This window comes from Pleurodeles waltl, chromosome 5 (assembly GCF_031143425.1).
Source record: "Pleurodeles waltl isolate 20211129_DDA chromosome 5, aPleWal1.hap1.20221129, whole genome shotgun sequence".
NCBI classification, from domain to species: Eukaryota; Metazoa; Chordata; class Amphibia; order Caudata; family Salamandridae; genus Pleurodeles; species Pleurodeles waltl.
In genome coordinates, this window is record NC_090444.1 from 592,142,869 (window position 1) to 592,160,514 (window position 17,646).

General features: G+C 46.1%; 11 non-coding genes across 11 annotated transcripts; 6 read left to right on the forward strand and 5 right to left on the reverse strand.

Annotated features, from left to right (window-relative positions):
• Nucleotides 1-1,737: 1,737 nt before the first annotated feature.
• On the reverse strand, nucleotides 1,738-1,810 carry TRNAH-AUG (transfer RNA histidin (anticodon AUG)). The gene has a single exon. It is a non-coding gene; the product is annotated as a tRNA-His (tRNA).
• A 779-nt stretch (nucleotides 1,811-2,589) lies between these two features.
• Nucleotides 2,590-2,696, forward strand: LOC138297774 (U6 spliceosomal RNA). Its single transcript, XR_011204314.1, has one exon. It is a non-coding gene; the product is annotated as a U6 spliceosomal RNA (small nuclear RNA).
• A 1,782-nt stretch (nucleotides 2,697-4,478) lies between these two features.
• TRNAH-AUG (transfer RNA histidin (anticodon AUG)) lies at nucleotides 4,479-4,551 on the reverse strand. The gene has a single exon. It is a non-coding gene; the product is annotated as a tRNA-His (tRNA).
• Nucleotides 4,552-5,330: 779 nt separating this feature from the next.
• Nucleotides 5,331-5,437, forward strand: LOC138297672 (U6 spliceosomal RNA). The gene has a single exon (XR_011204216.1). It is a non-coding gene; the product is annotated as a U6 spliceosomal RNA (small nuclear RNA).
• Nucleotides 5,438-8,071: 2,634 nt separating this feature from the next.
• LOC138297775 (U6 spliceosomal RNA) lies at nucleotides 8,072-8,178 on the forward strand. The gene has a single exon (XR_011204315.1). It is a non-coding gene; the product is annotated as a U6 spliceosomal RNA (small nuclear RNA).
• Nucleotides 8,179-9,962: 1,784 nt separating this feature from the next.
• Nucleotides 9,963-10,035, reverse strand: TRNAH-AUG (transfer RNA histidin (anticodon AUG)). Its single transcript has one exon. It is a non-coding gene; the product is annotated as a tRNA-His (tRNA).
• A 779-nt stretch (nucleotides 10,036-10,814) lies between these two features.
• Nucleotides 10,815-10,921, forward strand: LOC138297897 (U6 spliceosomal RNA). The gene has a single exon (XR_011204434.1). It is a non-coding gene; the product is annotated as a U6 spliceosomal RNA (small nuclear RNA).
• A 1,782-nt stretch (nucleotides 10,922-12,703) lies between these two features.
• Nucleotides 12,704-12,776, reverse strand: TRNAH-AUG (transfer RNA histidin (anticodon AUG)). The gene has a single exon. It is a non-coding gene; the product is annotated as a tRNA-His (tRNA).
• Nucleotides 12,777-13,555: 779 nt separating this feature from the next.
• On the forward strand, nucleotides 13,556-13,662 carry LOC138297860 (U6 spliceosomal RNA). The gene has a single exon (XR_011204398.1). It is a non-coding gene; the product is annotated as a U6 spliceosomal RNA (small nuclear RNA).
• Nucleotides 13,663-15,444: 1,782 nt separating this feature from the next.
• TRNAH-AUG (transfer RNA histidin (anticodon AUG)) lies at nucleotides 15,445-15,517 on the reverse strand. The gene has a single exon. It is a non-coding gene; the product is annotated as a tRNA-His (tRNA).
• Nucleotides 15,518-16,296: 779 nt separating this feature from the next.
• Nucleotides 16,297-16,403, forward strand: LOC138297863 (U6 spliceosomal RNA). The gene has a single exon (XR_011204400.1). It is a non-coding gene; the product is annotated as a U6 spliceosomal RNA (small nuclear RNA).
• Nucleotides 16,404-17,646: the final 1,243 nt, after the last annotated feature.

Genomic DNA, 17,646 nt, shown 5'->3' on the forward strand with positions numbered 1-17,646 from the left:
TAATAATAAAGCAACTTCCAGTGCCTTCCTTCCCATTTGTATTTTTGAATTGGACGCCCCTCAACATTCTTAAGGTGTTAACCGCTCCTGCAGGCCAATGCCAGTGCCCAGCTGCATTTAGCAAGGAAGACTTCAGCACTTCAGTGACCTTTCTTTCTATTTTCCAGCCTCCCTGTCATTATCCTTTACCCCGTCCCCCAACTCTATACTGTTGCCAGTGACGCATTGCTTTGTGGGAAGCTGGGCAGAGCAGAGAGAAGGGCAGGGCCTATGCAAATGAGGGCCTCTGGGCCATATGGGGACCCCCTTTTCAGCAGGACTGCTAAAGTAAGCCTTGCCACCAGATTGCTTGGTGAAGCTGGAAATACCAGGCCAGGTGAGGCACTGGGTTCTATCGGTCCATTGAGGACCCATTGGGCCGGCCTCCCTCAGTTTCTGAGGTCCAAGAAATGTTCACCCTGCACCCTTTTAGAGAGGTTTTGGCCGATCGTGGCCGATCGGGGATGAGAGGGGCAGAAGGCAGAAAGAGCACAATGCTCTTGAAGCTGCTCTAATCCACCTCTCTCCCCGCCTTGGGTTCCATCTGGGTGTGTCAGGTGTTGGCCCATGGATAACAAGGAACTGGCTCAGTGCATTATGATTCTCACAAAATTAAAAGGGCCATCTATCAAGTGCTAACTCAAACACACTACACACTCTGGCACACATCTGTGTTAACAACCTTTATACCTTGTTTGAAGGATCAAGGACCCCTGTTGAAATCCCAGACCCGCGCACCCCTTGAGGGTGAACGCTTGGCTGTTTCAAAATTCAGTTTTACTGGGGGGTTATGATGGACTTTTCAAGACCCACGTCTGGGCAACATTTGAAATCATTCCCCCCATTTCTCTCAGAAATGCCTATGGTTCGGGGAGTAGTTGCTCCACAATCTTTCTCTTCCACCAATCAGTAGTATTTCCTTGAGAGCTGTTTACTATATTGAATCTTTGGAGGTAAATGTTCCTTTCATCTGCAAGCAGGCTCTTTTTAAGAATGTTTGCCATCATAGGCAGTGTAACTTTTCGCCCCCTACCTAGGCATTCTAATTCTCTTCCACCAAATCAAAGACATTGCCTCATTGTGCATATAATTGTGTGCCCGCCGTCCCCTGCTTTGTTATTGAGGCTGCCATCAATCGAATGACATCTTCCTGTGCCCAAGAGTAGTATTACTGATGAGCATTAAACTGCAGCCTACTGATTAAAAAATCACGATAGATGAAAAAGTGCAAGGTCTACATAGGGTTCAAACCTGCAGTCTTCAGATCCAAAAGAAGGCATGTTATCTCTTTCACCAGGAGCCTTTTCACATGGGGCTTATTTCTATAATTTTCAAGAGAGTTCTAAAAGGTGGGTGTCTTGAACAGTTGTTCCTAAAAATCCTGCACAACCAATTTTTTAGACCCCTGCAACCCGCATCTTGACCCTTGAAGTAAAACTATTTTCACTCCAGAAAACAAATGTTGTGAAGTTTTCCTCCCTTGTTCAAAAAGCTTAGGCTTGGGAAACATTCAAAGGTCAGGCTCATAGAATCCAGGACAATCATTAAACTTTCTACTAGCCACAGTTGCTATCACAGCCTCCTTACCACAGAACGATTGTTGGATACATCCCGCACCGGAATGTTAATCCTACAAGAAGACTGAGATAATTAAGAACTCAAGTGCAATTACATGAAAAAAGGGACCGGCAACCCTTCCGAGCCAGATAGGAGTCGAACCTACAATCTTCTGATCCATAGTCAGAAGCGTTATCCATTGCGCCACTGGCCCCATATAAGAGCACTTTCCCCCTTCTCCTTCAGAGAGTGCTAGAGAATGCGCGCCCTCGCGTGTGTGTGTGTCTGTGTTTTAAAACGTCATTCTATCACAATATGTAACCACATTTACAACGCACACTGAAGCTGCAAGTGAACTTACCTGCCCCCCTGAAATTACGTTCTGTCAGGTTTTCGTAACTTACACCAAGGACCCTAGGAGAGAAAAGGACACAAGTGCCAGACCAAGCAGACCCAGCAGCAAAGAAACATTTTGAATAAGCATTAGTTTCTTACAGAGTCTGGTTCAACATCATCGTTTCCAGAGCTGTAAGGGGCTGAGCCTGAGGATTCCTTAGTAAGCAGGCCAGTACAACACTAAAACGTTTATTATTCAAATACAGGTGAAAATTAAGACACCTTTTCATATGCTCTCTCTGCCCTGGAACCCACCACAACCCCATCCCACTCCCACAAGCCATCACCTAGCCTACTGTGCAGCTGACTCACCTTTTCCATCAACGTTCCCCAGGAAGTGTGATGTCACAATGCTCTTTGCCTGTAGTCTGGACCATGAGCCTTTGCAACCTGGCGTAATGAAGATGCTTACAATGTGTGAAGATTTGGATCACAAATATAGGGAATAGAAGTGGATTGTTAGGCCTCATGCCTTATTGCCATGTGTCTCAGAATTGAATGCTTACTGGACCATCCAATCAGCGCTTTCAGGCCACCCTACGTCTGAAGACTGCAGATTCAGGGAGTGTATATACATTGAAGGCTCACCCATGAAGTGTGCTTGCTTCGGCGGCACATATACTAAAATTGGAACGATACAGAGAAGATTAGCATGGCCCCTGCGCAAGGATGACACGCAAATTCGTGAAGCGTTCCATATTTTTAAAAGCTTTCGAGAGAGAAAGGTCCTTTGTTTGCAAGTCTTCTAGTAATAATAAAGCAACTTCCAGTGCCTTCCTTCCCATTTGTATTTTTGAATTGGACGCCCCTCAACATTCTTAAGGTGTTAACCGCTCCTGCAGGCCAATGCCAGTGCCCAGCTGCATTTAGCAAGGAAGACTTCAGCACTTCAGTGACCTTTCTTTCTATTTTCCAGCCTCCCTGTCATTATCCTTTACCCCGTCCCCCAACTCTATACTGTTGCCAGTGACGCATTGCTTTGTGGGAAGCTGGGCAGAGCAGAGAGAAGGGCAGGGCCTATGCAAATGAGGGCCTCTGGGCCATATGGGGACCCCCTTTTCAGCAGGACTGCTAAAGTAAGCCTTGCCACCAGATTGCTTGGTGAAGCTGGAAATACCAGGCCAGGTGAGGCACTGGGTTCTATCGGTCCATTGAGGACCCATTGGGCCGGCCTCCCTCAGTTTCTGAGGTCCAAGAAATGTTCACCCTGCACCCTTTTAGAGAGGTTTTGGCCGATCGTGGCCGATCGGGGATGAGAGGGGCAGAAGGCAGAAAGAGCACAATGCTCTTGAAGCTGCTCTAATCCACCTCTCTCCCCGCCTTGGGTTCCATCTGGGTGTGTCAGGTGTTGGCCCATGGATAACAAGGAACTGGCTCAGTGCATTATGATTCTCACAAAATTAAAAGGGCCATCTATCAAGTGCTAACTCAAACACACTACACACTCTGGCACACATCTGTGTTAACAACCTTTATACCTTGTTTGAAGGATCAAGGACCCCTGTTGAAATCCCAGACCCGCGCACCCCTTGAGGGTGAACGCTTGGCTGTTTCAAAATTCAGTTTTACTGGGGGGTTATGATGGACTTTTCAAGACCCACGTCTGGGCAACATTTGAAATCATTCCCCCCATTTCTCTCAGAAATGCCTATGGTTCGGGGAGTAGTTGCTCCACAATCTTTCTCTTCCACCAATCAGTAGTATTTCCTTGAGAGCTGTTTACTATATTGAATCTTTGGAGGTAAATGTTCCTTTCATCTGCAAGCAGGCTCTTTTTAAGAATGTTTGCCATCATAGGCAGTGTAACTTTTCGCCCCCTACCTAGGCATTCTAATTCTCTTCCACCAAATCAAAGACATTGCCTCATTGTGCATATAATTGTGTGCCCGCCGTCCCCTGCTTTGTTATTGAGGCTGCCATCAATCGAATGACATCTTCCTGTGCCCAAGAGTAGTATTACTGATGAGCATTAAACTGCAGCCTACTGATTAAAAAATCACGATAGATGAAAAAGTGCAAGGTCTACATAGGGTTCAAACCTGCAGTCTTCAGATCCAAAAGAAGGCATGTTATCTCTTTCACCAGGAGCCTTTTCACATGGGGCTTATTTCTATAATTTTCAAGAGAGTTCTAAAAGGTGGGTGTCTTGAACAGTTGTTCCTAAAAATCCTGCACAACCAATTTTTTAGACCCCTGCAACCCGCATCTTGACCCTTGAAGTAAAACTATTTTCACTCCAGAAAACAAATGTTGTGAAGTTTTCCTCCCTTGTTCAAAAAGCTTAGGCTTGGGAAACATTCAAAGGTCAGGCTCATAGAATCCAGGACAATCATTAAACTTTCTACTAGCCACAGTTGCTATCACAGCCTCCTTACCACAGAACGATTGTTGGATACATCCCGCACCGGAATGTTAATCCTACAAGAAGACTGAGATAATTAAGAACTCAAGTGCAATTACATGAAAAAAGGGACCGGCAACCCTTCCGAGCCAGATAGGAGTCGAACCTACAATCTTCTGATCCATAGTCAGAAGCGTTATCCATTGCGCCACTGGCCCCATATAAGAGCACTTTCCCCCTTCTCCTTCAGAGAGTGCTAGAGAATGCGCGCCCTCGCGTGTGTGTGTGTCTGTGTTTTAAAACGTCATTCTATCACAATATGTAACCACATTTACAACGCACACTGAAGCTGCAAGTGAACTTACCTGCCCCCCTGAAATTACGTTCTGTCAGGTTTTCGTAACTTACACCAAGGACCCTAGGAGAGAAAAGGACACAAGTGCCAGACCAAGCAGACCCAGCAGCAAAGAAACATTTTGAATAAGCATTAGTTTCTTACAGAGTCTGGTTCAACATCATCGTTTCCAGAGCTGTAAGGGGCTGAGCCTGAGGATTCCTTAGTAAGCAGGCCAGTACAACACTAAAGCGTTTATTATTCAAATACAGGTGAAAATTAAGACACCTTTTCATATGCTCTCTCTGCCCTGGAACCCACCACAACACCATCCCACTCCCACAAGCCATCACCTAGCCTACTGTGCAGCTGACTCACCTTTTCCATCAACGTTCCCCAGGAAGTGTGAAGTCACAATGCTCTTTGCCTGTAGTCTGGACCATGAGCCTTTGCAACCTGGCGTAATGAAGATGCTTACAATGTGTGAAGATTTGGACCACAAATATAGGGAATAGAAGTGGATTGTTAGGCCTCATGCCTTATTGCCATGTGTCTCAGAATTGAATGCTTACTGGACCATCCAATCAGCGCTTTCAGGCCACCCTACGTCTGAAGACTGCAGATTCAGGGAGTGTATATACATTGAAGGCTCACCCATGAAGTGTGCTTGCTTCGGTGGCACATATACTAAAATTGGAACGATACAGAGAAGATTAGCATGGCCCCTGCGCAAGGATGACACGCAAATTCGTGAAGCGTTCCATATTTTTAACAGCTTTCGAGAGAGAAAGGTCCTTTGTTTGCAAGTCTTCTAGTAATAATAAAGCAACTTCCAGTGCCTTCCTTCCCATTTGTATTTTTGAATTGGCCGCCCCTCAACATTCTTAAGGTGTTAACCGCTCCTGCAGGCCAATGCCAGTGCCCAGCTGCATTTAGCAAGGAAGACTTCAGCACTTCAGTGACCTTTCTTTCTATTTTCCAGCCTCCCTGTCATTATCCTTTACCCCGTCCCCCAACTCTATACTGTTGCCAGTGACGCATTGCTTTGTGGGAAGCTGGGCAGAGCAGAGAGAAGGGCAGGGCCTATGCAAATGAGGGCCTCTGGGCCATATGGGGACCCCCTTTTCAGCAGGACTGCTAAAGTAAGCCTTGCCACCAGATTGCTTGGTGAAGCTGGAAATACCAGGCCAGGTGAGGCACTGGGTTCTATCGGTCCATTGAGGACCCATTGGGCCGGCCTCCCTCAGTTTCTGAGGTCCAAGAAATGTTCACCCTGCACCCTTTTAGAGAACTTTTGGCCGATCGTGGCCGATCGGGGATGAGAGGGGCAGAAGGCAGAAAGAGCACAATGCTCTTGAAGCTGCTCTAATCCACCTCTCTCCCCGCCTTGGGTTCCATCTGGGTGTGTCAGGTGTTGGCCCATGGATAACAAGGAACTGGCTCAGTGCATTATGATTCTCACAAAATTAAAAGGGCCATCTATCAAGTGCTAACTCAAACACACTACACACTCTGGAACACATCTGTGTTAACAACCTTTATACCTTGTTTGAAGGATCAAGGACCCGTGTTGAAATCCCAGACCCGCGCACCCCTTGAGGGTGAACGCTTGGCTGTTTCAAAATTCAGTTTTACTGGGGGGTTATGATGGACTTTTCAAGACCCACGTCTGGGCAACATTTGAAATCATTCCCCCCATTTCTCTCAGAAATGCCTATGGTTCGGGGAGTAGTTGCTCCACAATCTTTCTCTTCCACCAATCAGTAGTATTTCCTTGAGAGCTGTTTACTATATTGAATCTTTGGAGGTAAATGTTCCTTTCATCTGCAAGCAGGCTCTTTTTAAGAATGTTTGCCATCATAGGCAGTGTAACTTTTCGCCCCCTACCTAGGCATTCTAATTCTCTTCCACCAAATCAAAGACATTGCCTCATTGTGCATATAATTGTGTGCCCGCCGTCCCCTGCTTTGTTATTGAGGCTGCCATCAATCGAATGACATCTGCCTGTGCCCAAGAGTAGTATTACTGATGAGCATTAAACTGCAGCCTACTGATAAAAAAATCACAATAGATGAAAAAGTGCAAGGTCTACATAGGGTTCAAACCTGCAGTCTTCAGATCCAAAAGAAGGCATGTTATCTCTTTCACCAGGAGCCTTTTCACATGGGGCTTCTTTCTATAATTTTCAAGAGAGTTCTAAAAGGTGGGTGTCTTGAACAGTTGTTCCTAAAAATCCTGCACAACCAATTTTTTAGACCCCTGCGACCCGCATCTTGACCCTTGAAGTAAAACTATTTTCACTCCAGAAAACAAATGTTGTGAAGTTTTCCTCCCTTGTTCAAAAAGCTTAGGCTTGGGAAACATTCAAAGGTCAGGCTCATAGAATCCAGGACAATCATTAAACTTTCTACTAGCCACAGTTGCTATCACAGCCTCCTTACCACAGAACGATTGTTGGATACATCCCGCACCGGAATGTTAATCCTACAAGAAGACTGAGATAATTAAGAACTCAAGTGCAATTACATGAAAAAAGGGACCGGCAACCCTTCCGAGCCAGATAGGAGTCGAACCTACAATCTTCTGATCCATAGTGAGAAGCGTTATCCATTGCGCCACTGGCCCCATATAAAAGCACTTTCCCCCTTCTCCTTCAGAGAGTGCTAGAGAATGCGCGCCCTCGCGTGTGTGTGTGTCTGTGTTTTAAAACGTCATTCTATCACAATATGTAACCACATTTACAACGCACACTGAAGCTGCAAGTGAACTTACCTGCCCCCCTGAAATTACGTTCTGTCAGGTTTTCGTAACTTACACCAAGGACCCTAGGAGAGAAAAGGACACAAGTGCCAGACCAAGCAGACCCAGCAGCAAAGAAACATTTTGAATAAGCATTAGTTTCTTACAGAGTCTGGTTCAACATCATCGTTTCCAGAGCTGTAAGGGGCTGAGCCTGAGGATTCCTTAGTAAGCAGGCCAGTACAACACTAAAGCGTTTATTATTCAAATACAGGTGAAAATTAAGACACCTTTTCATATGCTCTCTCTGCCCTGGAACCCACCACAACACCATCCCACTCCCACAAGCCATCACCTAGCCTACTGTGCAGCTGACTCACCTTTTCCATCAACGTTCCCCAGGAAGTGTGATGTCACAATGCTCTTTGCCTGTAGTCTGGACCATGAGCCTTTGCAACCTGGCGTAATGAAGATGCTTACAATGTGTGAAGATTTGGACCACAAATATAGGGAATAGAAGTGGATTGTTAGGCCTCATGCCTTATTGCCATGTGTCTCAGAATTGAATGCTTACTGGACCATCCAATCAGCGCTTTCAGGCCACCCTACGTCTGAAGACTGCAGATTCAGGGAGTGTATATACATTGAAGGCTCACCCATGAAGTGTGCTTGCTTCGGCGGCACATATACTAAAATTGGAACGATACAGAGAAGATTAGCATGGCCCCTGCGCAAGGATGACACGCAAATTCGTGAAGCGTTCCATATTTTTAACAGCTTTCGAGAGAGAAAGGTCCTTTGTTTGCAAGTCTTCTAGTAATAATAAAGCAACTTCCAGTGCCTTCCTTCCCATTTGTATTTTTGAATTGGCCGCCCCTCAACATTCTTAAGGTGTTAACCGCTCCTGCAGGCCAATGCCAGTGCCCAGCTGCATTTAGCAAGGAAGACTTCAGCACTTCAGTGACCTTTCTTTCTATTTTCCAGCCTCCCTGTCATTATCCTTTACCCCGTCCCCCAACTCTATACTGTTGCCAGTGACGCATTGCTTTGTGGGAAGCTGGGCAGAGCAGAGAGAAGGGCAGGGCCTATGCAAATGAGGGCCTCTGGGCCATATGGGGACCCCCTTTTCAGCAGGACTGCTAAAGTAAGCCTTGCCACCAGATTGCTTGGTGAAGCTGGAAATATACCAGGCCAGGTGAGGCACTGGGTTCTATCGGTCCATTGAGGACCCATTGGGCCGGCCTCCCTCAGTTTCTGAGGTCCAAGAAATGTTCACCCTGCACCCTTTTAGAGAGGTTTTGGCCGATCGTGGCCGATCGGGGATGGGAGGGGCAGAAGGCAGAAAGAGCACAATGCTCTTGAAGCTGCTCTAATCCACCTCTCTCCCCGCCTTGGGTTCCATCTGGGTGTGTCAGGTGTTTGCCCATGGATAACAAGGAACTGGCTCAGTGCATTATGATTCTCACAAAATTAAAAGGGCCATCTATCAAGTGCTAACTCAAACACACTACACACTCTGGCACACATCTGTGTTAACAACCTTTATACCTTGTTTGAAGGATCAAGGACCCCTGTTGAAATCCCAGACCCGCGCACCCCTTGAGGGTGAACGCTTGGCTGTTTCAAAATTCAGTTTTACTGGGGGGTTATGATGGACTTTTCAAGACCCACGTCTGGGCAACATTTGAAATCATTCCCCCCATTTCTCTCAGAAATGCCTATGGTTCGGGGAGTAGTTGCTCCACAATCTTTCTCTTCCACCAATCAGTAGTATTTCCTTGAGAGCTGTTTACCATATTGAATCTTTGGAGGTAAATGTTCCTTTCATCTGCAAGCAGGCTCTTTTTAAGAATGTTTGCCATCATAGGCAGTGTAACTTTTCGCCCCCTACCTAGGCATTCTAATTCTCTTCCACCAAATCAAAGACATTGCCTCATTGTGCATATAATTGTGTGCCCGCCGTCCCCTGCTTTGTTATTGAGGCTGCCATCAATCGAATGACATCTGCCTGTGCCCAAGAGTAGTATTACTGATGAGCATTAAACTGCAGCCTACTGATAAAAAAATCACAATAGATGAAAAAGTGCAAGGTCTACATAGGGTTCAAACCTGCAGTCTTCAGATCCAAAAGAAGGCATGTTATCTCTTTCACCAGGAGCCTTTTCACATGGGGCTTCTTTCTATAATTTTCAAGAGAGTTCTAAAAGGTGGGTGTCTTGAACAGTTGTTCCTAAAAATCCTGCACAACCAATTTTTTAGACCCCTGCGACCCGCATCTTGACCCTTGAAGTAAAACTATTTTCACTCCAGAAAACAAATGTTGTGAAGTTTTCCTCCCTTGTTCAAAAAGCTTAGGCTTGGGAAACATTCAAAGGTCAGGCTCATAGAATCCAGGACAATCATTAAACTTTCTACTAGCCACAGTTGCTATCACAGCCTCCTTACCACAGAACGATTGTTGGATACATCCCGCACCGGAATGTTAATCCTACAAGAAGACTGAGATAATTAAGAACTCAAGTGCAATTACATGAAAAAAGGGACCGGCAACCCTTCCGAGCCAGATAGGAGTCGAACCTACAATCTTCTGATCCATAGTCAGAAGCGTTATCCATTGCGCCACTGGCCCCATATAAAAGCACTTTCCCCCTTCTCCTTCAGAGAGTGCTAGAGAATGCGCGCCCTCGCGTGTGTGTGTGTCTGTGTTTTAAAACGTCATTCTATCACAATATGTAACCACATTTACAACGCACACTGAAGCTGCAAGTGAACTTACCTGCCCCCCTGAAATTACGTTCTGTCAGGTTTTCGTAACTTACACCAAGGACCCTAGGAGAGAAAAGGACACAAGTGCCAGACCAAGCAGACCCAGCAGCAAAGAAACATTTTGAATAAGCATTAGTTTCTTACAGAGTCTGGTTCAACATCATCGTTTCCAGAGCTGTAAGGGGCTGAGCCTGAGGATTCCTTAGTAAGCAGGCCAGTACAACACTAAAGCGTTTATTATTCAAATACAGGTGAAAATTAAGACACCTTTTCATATGCTCTCTCTGCCCTGGAACCCACCACAACACCATCCCACTCCCACAAGCCATCACCTAGCCTACTGTGCAGCTGACTCACCTTTTCCATCAACGTTCCCCAGGAAGTGTGATGTCACAATGCTCTTTGCCTGTAGTCTGGACCATGAGCCTTTGCAACCTGGCGTAATGAAGATGCTTACAATGTGTGAAGATTTGGACCACAAATATAGGGAATAGAAGTGGATTGTTAGGCCTCATGCCTTATTGCCATGTGTCTCAGAATTGAATGCTTACTGGACCATCCAATCAGCGCTTTCAGGCCACCCTACGTCTGAAGACTGCAGATTCAGGGAGTGTATATACATTGAAGGCTCACCCATGAAGTGTGCTTGCTTCGCCGGCACACATACTAAAATTGGAACGATACAGAGAAGATTAGCATGGCCCCTGCGCAAGGATGACACGCAAATTCGTGAAGCGTTCCATATTTTTAACAGCTTTCGAGAGAGAAAGGTCCTTTGTTTGCAAGTCTTCTAGTAATAATAAAGCAACTTCCAGTGCCTTCCTTCCCATTTGTATTTTTGAATTGGCCGCCCCTCAACATTCTTAAGGTGTTAACCGCTCCTGCAGGCCAATGCCAGTGCCCAGCTGCATTTAGCAAGGAAGACTTCAGCACTTCAGTGACCTTTCTTTCTATTTTCCAGCCTCCCTGTCATTATCCTTTACCCCGTCCCCCAACTCTATACTGTTGCCAGTGACGCATTGCTTTGTGGGAAGCTGGGCAGAGCAGAGAGAAGGGCAGGGCCTATGCAAATGAGGGCCTCTGGGCCATATGGGGACCCCCTTTTCAGCAGGACTGCTAAAGTAAGCCTTGCCACCAGATTGCTTGGTGAAGCTGGAAATACCAGGCCAGGTGAGGCACTGGGTTCTATCGGTCCATTGAGGACCCATTGGGCCGGCCTCCCTCAGTTTCTGAGGTCCAAGAAATGTTCACCCTGCACCCTTTTAGAGAGGTTTTGGCCGATCGTGGCCGATCGGGGATGAGAGGGGCAGAAGGCAGAAAGAGCACAATGCTCTTGAAGCTGCTCTAATCCACCTCTCTCCCCGCCTTGGGTTCCATCTGGGTGTGTCAGGTGTTGGCCCATGGATAACAAGGAACTGGCTCAGTGCATTATGATTCTCACAAAATTAAAAGGGCCATCTATCAAGTGCTAACTCAAACACACTACACACTCTGGCACACATCTGTGTTAACAACCTTTATACCTTGTTTGAAGGATCAAGGACCCCTGTTGAAATCCCAGACCCGCGCACCCCTTGAGGGTGAACGCTTGGCTGTTTCAAAATTCAGTTTTACTGGGGGGTTATGATGGACTTTTCAAGACCCACGTCTGGGCAACATTTGAAATCATTCCCCCCATTTCTCTCAGAAATGCCTATGGTTCGGGGAGTAGTTGCTCCACAATCTTTCTCTTCCACCAATCAGTAGTATTTCCTTGAGAGCTGTTTACTATATTGAATCTTTGGAGGTAAATGTTCCTTTCATCTGCAAGCAGGCTCTTTTTAAGAATGTTTGCCATCATAGGCAGTGTAACTTTTCGCCCCCTACCTAGGCATTCTAATTCTCTTCCACCAAATCAAAGACATTGCCTCATTGTGCATATAATTGTGTGCCCGCCGTCCCTTGCTTTGTTATTGAGGCTGCCATCAATCGAATGACATCTGCCTGTGCCCAAGAGTAGTATTACTGATGAGCATTAAACTGCAGCCTACTGATTAAAAAATCACAATAGATGAAAAAGTGCAAGGTCTACATAGGGTTCAAACCTGCAGTCTTCAGATCCAAAAGAAGGCATGTTATCTCTTTCACCAGGAGCCTTTTCACATGGGGCTTCTTTCTATAATTTTCAAGAGAGTTCTAAAAGGTGGGTGTCTTGAACAGTTGTTCCTAAAAATCCTGCACAACCAATTTTTTAGACCCCTGCGACCCGCATCTTGACCCTTGAAGTAAAACTATTTTCACTCCAGAAAACAAATGTTGTGAAGTTTTCCTCCCTTGTTCAAAAAGCTTAGGCTTGGGAAACATTCAAAGGTCAGGCTCATAGAATCCAGGACAATCATTAAACTTTCTACTAGCCACAGTTGCTATCACAGCCTCCTTACCACGGAACGATTGTTGGATACATCCCGCACCGGAATGTTAATCCTACAAGAAGACTGAGATAATTAAGAACTCAAGTGCAATTACATGAAAAAAGGGACCGGCAACCCTTCCGAGCCAGATAGGAGTCGAACCTACAATCTTCTGATCCATAGTCAGAAGCGTTATCCATTGCGCCACTGGCCCCATATAAGAGCACTTTCCCCCTTCTCCTTCAGGGAGTGCTAGAGAATGCGCGCCCTCGCGTGTGTGTGTGTCTGTGTTTTAAAACGTCATTCTATCACAATATGTAACCACATTTACAACGCACACTGAAGCTGCAAGTGAACTTACCTGCCCCCCTGAAATTACGTTCTGTCAGGTTTTCGTAACTTACACCAAGGACCCTAGGAGAGAAAAGGACACAAGTGCCAGACCAAGCAGACCCAGCAGCAAAGAAACATTTTGAATAAGCATTAGTTTCTTACAGAGTCTGGTTCAACATCATCGTTTCCAGAGCTGTAAGGGGCTGAGCCTGAGGATTCCTTAGTAAGCAGGCCAGTACAACACTAAAGCGTTTATTATTCAAATACAGGTGAAAATTAAGACACCTTTTCATATGCTCTCTCTGCCCTGGAACCCACCACAACACCATCCCACTCCCACAAGCCATCACCTAGCCTACTGTGCAGCTGACTCACCTTTTCCATCAACGTTCCCCAGGAAGTGTGATGTCACAATGCTCTTTGCCTGTAGTCTGGACCATGAGCCTTTGCAACCTGGCGTAATGAAGATGCTTACAATGTGTGAAGATTTGGACCACAAATATAGGGAATAGAAGTGGATTGTTAGGCCTCATGCCTTATTGCCATGTGTCTCAGAATTGAATGCTTACTGGACCATCCAATCAGCGCTTTCAGGCCACCCTACGTCTGAAGACTGCAGATTCAGGGAGTGTATATACATTGAAGGCTCACCCATGAAGTGTGCTTGCTTCGCCGGCACATATACTAAAATTGGAACGATACAGAGAAGATTAGCATGGCCCCTGCGCAAGGATGACACGCAAATTCGTGAAGCGTTCCATATTTTTAACAGCTTTCGAGAGAGAAAGGTCCTTTGTTTGCAAGTCTTCTAGTAATAATAAAGCAACTTCCAGTGCCTTCCTTCCCATTTGTATTTTTGAATTGGCCGCCCCTCAACATTCTTAAGGTGTTAACCGCTCCTGCAGGCCAATGCCAGTGCCCAGCTGCATTTAGCAAGGAAGACTTCAGCACTTCAGTGACCTTTCTTTCTATTTTCCAGCCTCCCTGTCATTATCCTTTACCCCGTCCCCCAACTCTATACTGTTGCCAGTGACGCATTGCTTTGTGGGAAGCTGGGCAGAGCAGAGAGAAGGGCAGGGCCTATGCAAATGAGGGCCTCTGGGCCATATGGGGACCCCCTTTTCAGCAGGACTGCTAAAGTAAGCCTTGCCACCAGATTGCTTGGTGAAGCTGGAAATACCAGGCCAGGTGAGGCACTGGGTTCTATCGGTCCATTGAGGACCCATTGGGCCGGCCTCCCTCAGTATCTGAGGTCCAAGAAATGTTCACCCTGCACCCTTTTAGAGAGGTTTTGGCCGATCGTGGCCGATCGGGGATGGGAGGGGCAGAAGGCAGAAAGAGCACAATGCTCTTGAAGCTGCTCTAATCCACCTCTCTCCCCGCCTTGGGTTCCATCTGGGTGTGTCAGGTGTTTGCCCATGGATAACAAGGAACTGGCTCAGTGCATTATGATTCTCACAAAATTAAAAGGGCCATCTATCAAGTGCTAACTCAAACACACTACACACTCTGGCACACATCTGTGTTAACAACCTTTATACCTTGTTTGAAGGATCAAGGACCCCTGTTGAAATCCCAGACCCGCGCACCCCTTGAGGGTGAACGCTTGGCTGTTTCAAAATTCAGTTTTACTGGGGGGTTATGATGGACTTTTCAAGACCCACGTCTGGGCAACATTTGAAATCATTCCCCCCATTTCTCTCAGAAATGCCTATGGTTCGGGGAGTAGTTGCTCCACAATCTTTCTCTTCCACCAATCAGTAGTATTTCCTTGAGAGCTGTTTACTATATTGAATCTTTGGAGGTAAATGTTCCTTTCATCTGCAAGCAGGCTCTTTTTAAGAATGTTTGCCATCATAGGCAGTGTAACTTTTCGCCCCCTACCTAGGCATTCTAATTCTCTTCCACCAAATCAAAGACATTGCCTCATTGTGCATATAATTGTGTGCCCGCCGTCCCCTGCTTTGTTATTGAGGCTGCCATCAATCGAATGACATCTGCCTGTGCCCAAGAGTAGTATTACTGATGAGCATTAAACTGCAGCCTACTGATAAAAAAATCACAATAGATGAAAAAGTGCAAGGTCTACATAGGGTTCAAACCTGCAGTCTTCAGATCCAAAAGAAGGCATGTTATCTCTTTCACCAGGAGCCTTTTCACATGGGGCTTCTTTCTATAATTTTCAAGAGAGTTCTAAAAGGTGGGTGTCTTGAACAGTTGTTCCTAAAAATCCTGCACAACCAATTTTTTAGACCCCTGCGACCCGCATCTTGACCCTTGAAGTAAAACTATTTTCACTCCAGAAAACAAATGTTGTGAAGTTTTCCTCCCTTGTTCAAAAAGCTTAGGCTTGGGAAACATTCAAAGGTCAGGCTCATAGAATCCAGGACAATCATTAAACTTTCTACTAGCCACAGTTGCTATCACAGCCTCCTTACCACAGAACGATTGTTGGATACATCCCGCACCGGAATGTTAATCCTACAAGAAGACTGAGATAATTAAGAACTCAAGTGCAATTACATGAAAAAAGGGACCGGCAACCCTTCCGAGCCAGATAGGAGTCGAACCTACAATCTTCTGATCCATAGTCAGAAGCGTTATCCATTGCGCCACTGGCCCCATATAAAAGCACTTTCCCCCTTCTCCTTCAGAGAGTGCTAGAGAATGCGCGCCCTCGCGTGTGTGTGTGTCTGTGTTTTAAAACGTCATTCTATCACAATATGTAACCACATTTACAACGCACACTGAAGCTGCAAGTGAACTTACCTGCCCCCCTGAAATTACGTTCTGTCAGGTTTTCGTAACTTACACCAAGGACCCTAGGAGAGAAAAGGACACAAGTGCCAGACCAAGCAGACCCAGCAGCAAAGAAACATTTTGAATAAGCATTAGTTTCTTACAGAGTCTGGTTCAACATCATCGTTTCCAGAGCTGTAAGGGGCTGAGCCTGAGGATTCCTTAGTAAGCAGGCCAGTACAACACTAAAGCGTTTATTATTCAAATACAGGTGAAAATTAAGACACCTTTTCATATGCTCTCTCTGCCCTGGAACCCACCACAACACCATCCCACTCCCACAAGCCATCACCTAGCCTACTGTGCAGCTGACTCACCTTTTCCATCAACGTTCCCCAGGAAGTGTGATGTCACAATGCTCTTTGCCTGTAGTCTGGACCATGAGCCTTTGCAACCTGGCGTAATGAAGATGCTTACAATGTGTGAAGATTTGGACCACAAATATAGGGAATAGAAGTGGATTGTTAGGCCTCATGCCTTATTGCCATGTGTCTCAGAATTGAATGCTTACTGGACCATCCAATCAGCGCTTTCAGGCCACCCTACGTCTGAAGACTGCAGATTCAGGGAGTGTATATACATTGAAGGCTCACCCATGAAGTGTGCTTGCTTCGCCGGCACATATACTAAAATTGGAACGATACAGAGAAGATTAGCATGGCCCCTGCGCAAGGATGACACGCAAATTCGTGAAGCGTTCCATATTTTTAACAGCTTTCGAGAGAGAAAGGTCCTTTGTTTGCAAGTCTTCTAGTAATAATAAAGCAACTTCCAGTGCCTTCCTTCCCATTTGTATTTTTGAATTGGCCGCCCCTCAACATTCTTAAGGTGTTAACCGCTCCTGCAGGCCAATGCCAGTGCCCAGCTGCATTTAGCAAGGAAGACTTCAGCACTTCAGTGACCTTTCTTTCTATTTTCCAGCCTCCCTGTCATTATCCTTTACCCCGTCCCCCAACTCTATACTGTTGCCAGTGACGCATTGCTTTGTGGGAAGCTGGGCAGAGCAGAGAGAAGGGCAGGGCCTATGCAAATGAGGGCCTCTGGGCCATATGGGGACCCCCTTTTCAGCAGGACTGCTAAAGTAAGCCTTGCCACCAGATTGCTTGGTGAAGCTGGAAATACCAGGCCAGGTGAGGCACTGGGTTCTATCGGTCCATTGAGGACCCATTGGGCCGGCCTCCCTCAGTTTCTGAGGTCCAAGAAATGTTCACCCTGCACCCTTTTAGAGAGGTTTTGGCCGATCGTGGCTGATCGGGGATGAGAGGGGCAGAAGGCAGAAAGAGCACAATGCTCTTGAAGCTGCTCTAATCCACCTCTCTCCCCGCCTTGGGTTCCATCTGGGTGTGTCAGGTGTTGGCCCATGGATAACAAGGAACTGGCTCAGTGCATTATGATTCTCACAAAATTAAAAGGGCCATCTATCAAGTGCTAACTCAAACACACTACACACTCTGGCACACATCTGTGTTAACAACCTTTATACCTTGTTTGAAGGATCAAGGACCCCTGTTGAAATCCCAGACCCGCGCACCCCTTGAGGGTGAACGCTTGGCTGTTTCAAAATTCAGTTTTACTGGGGGGTTATGATGGACTTTTCAAGACCCACGTCTGGGCAACATTTGAAATCATTCCCCCCATTTCTCTCAGAAATGCCTATGGTTCGGGGAGTAGTTGCTCCACAATCTTTCTCTTCCACCAATCAGTAGTATTTCCTTGAGAGCTGTTTACTATATTGAATCTTTGGAGGTAAATGTTCCTTTCATCTGCAAGCAGGCTCTTTTTAAGAATGTTTGCCATCATAGGCAGTGTAACTTTTCGCCCCCTACCTAGGCATTCTAATTCTCTTCCACCAAATCAAAGACATTGCCTCATTGTGCATATAATTGTGTGCCCGCCGTCCCCTGCTTTGTTATTGAGGCTGCCATCAATCGAATGACATCTGCCTGTGCCCA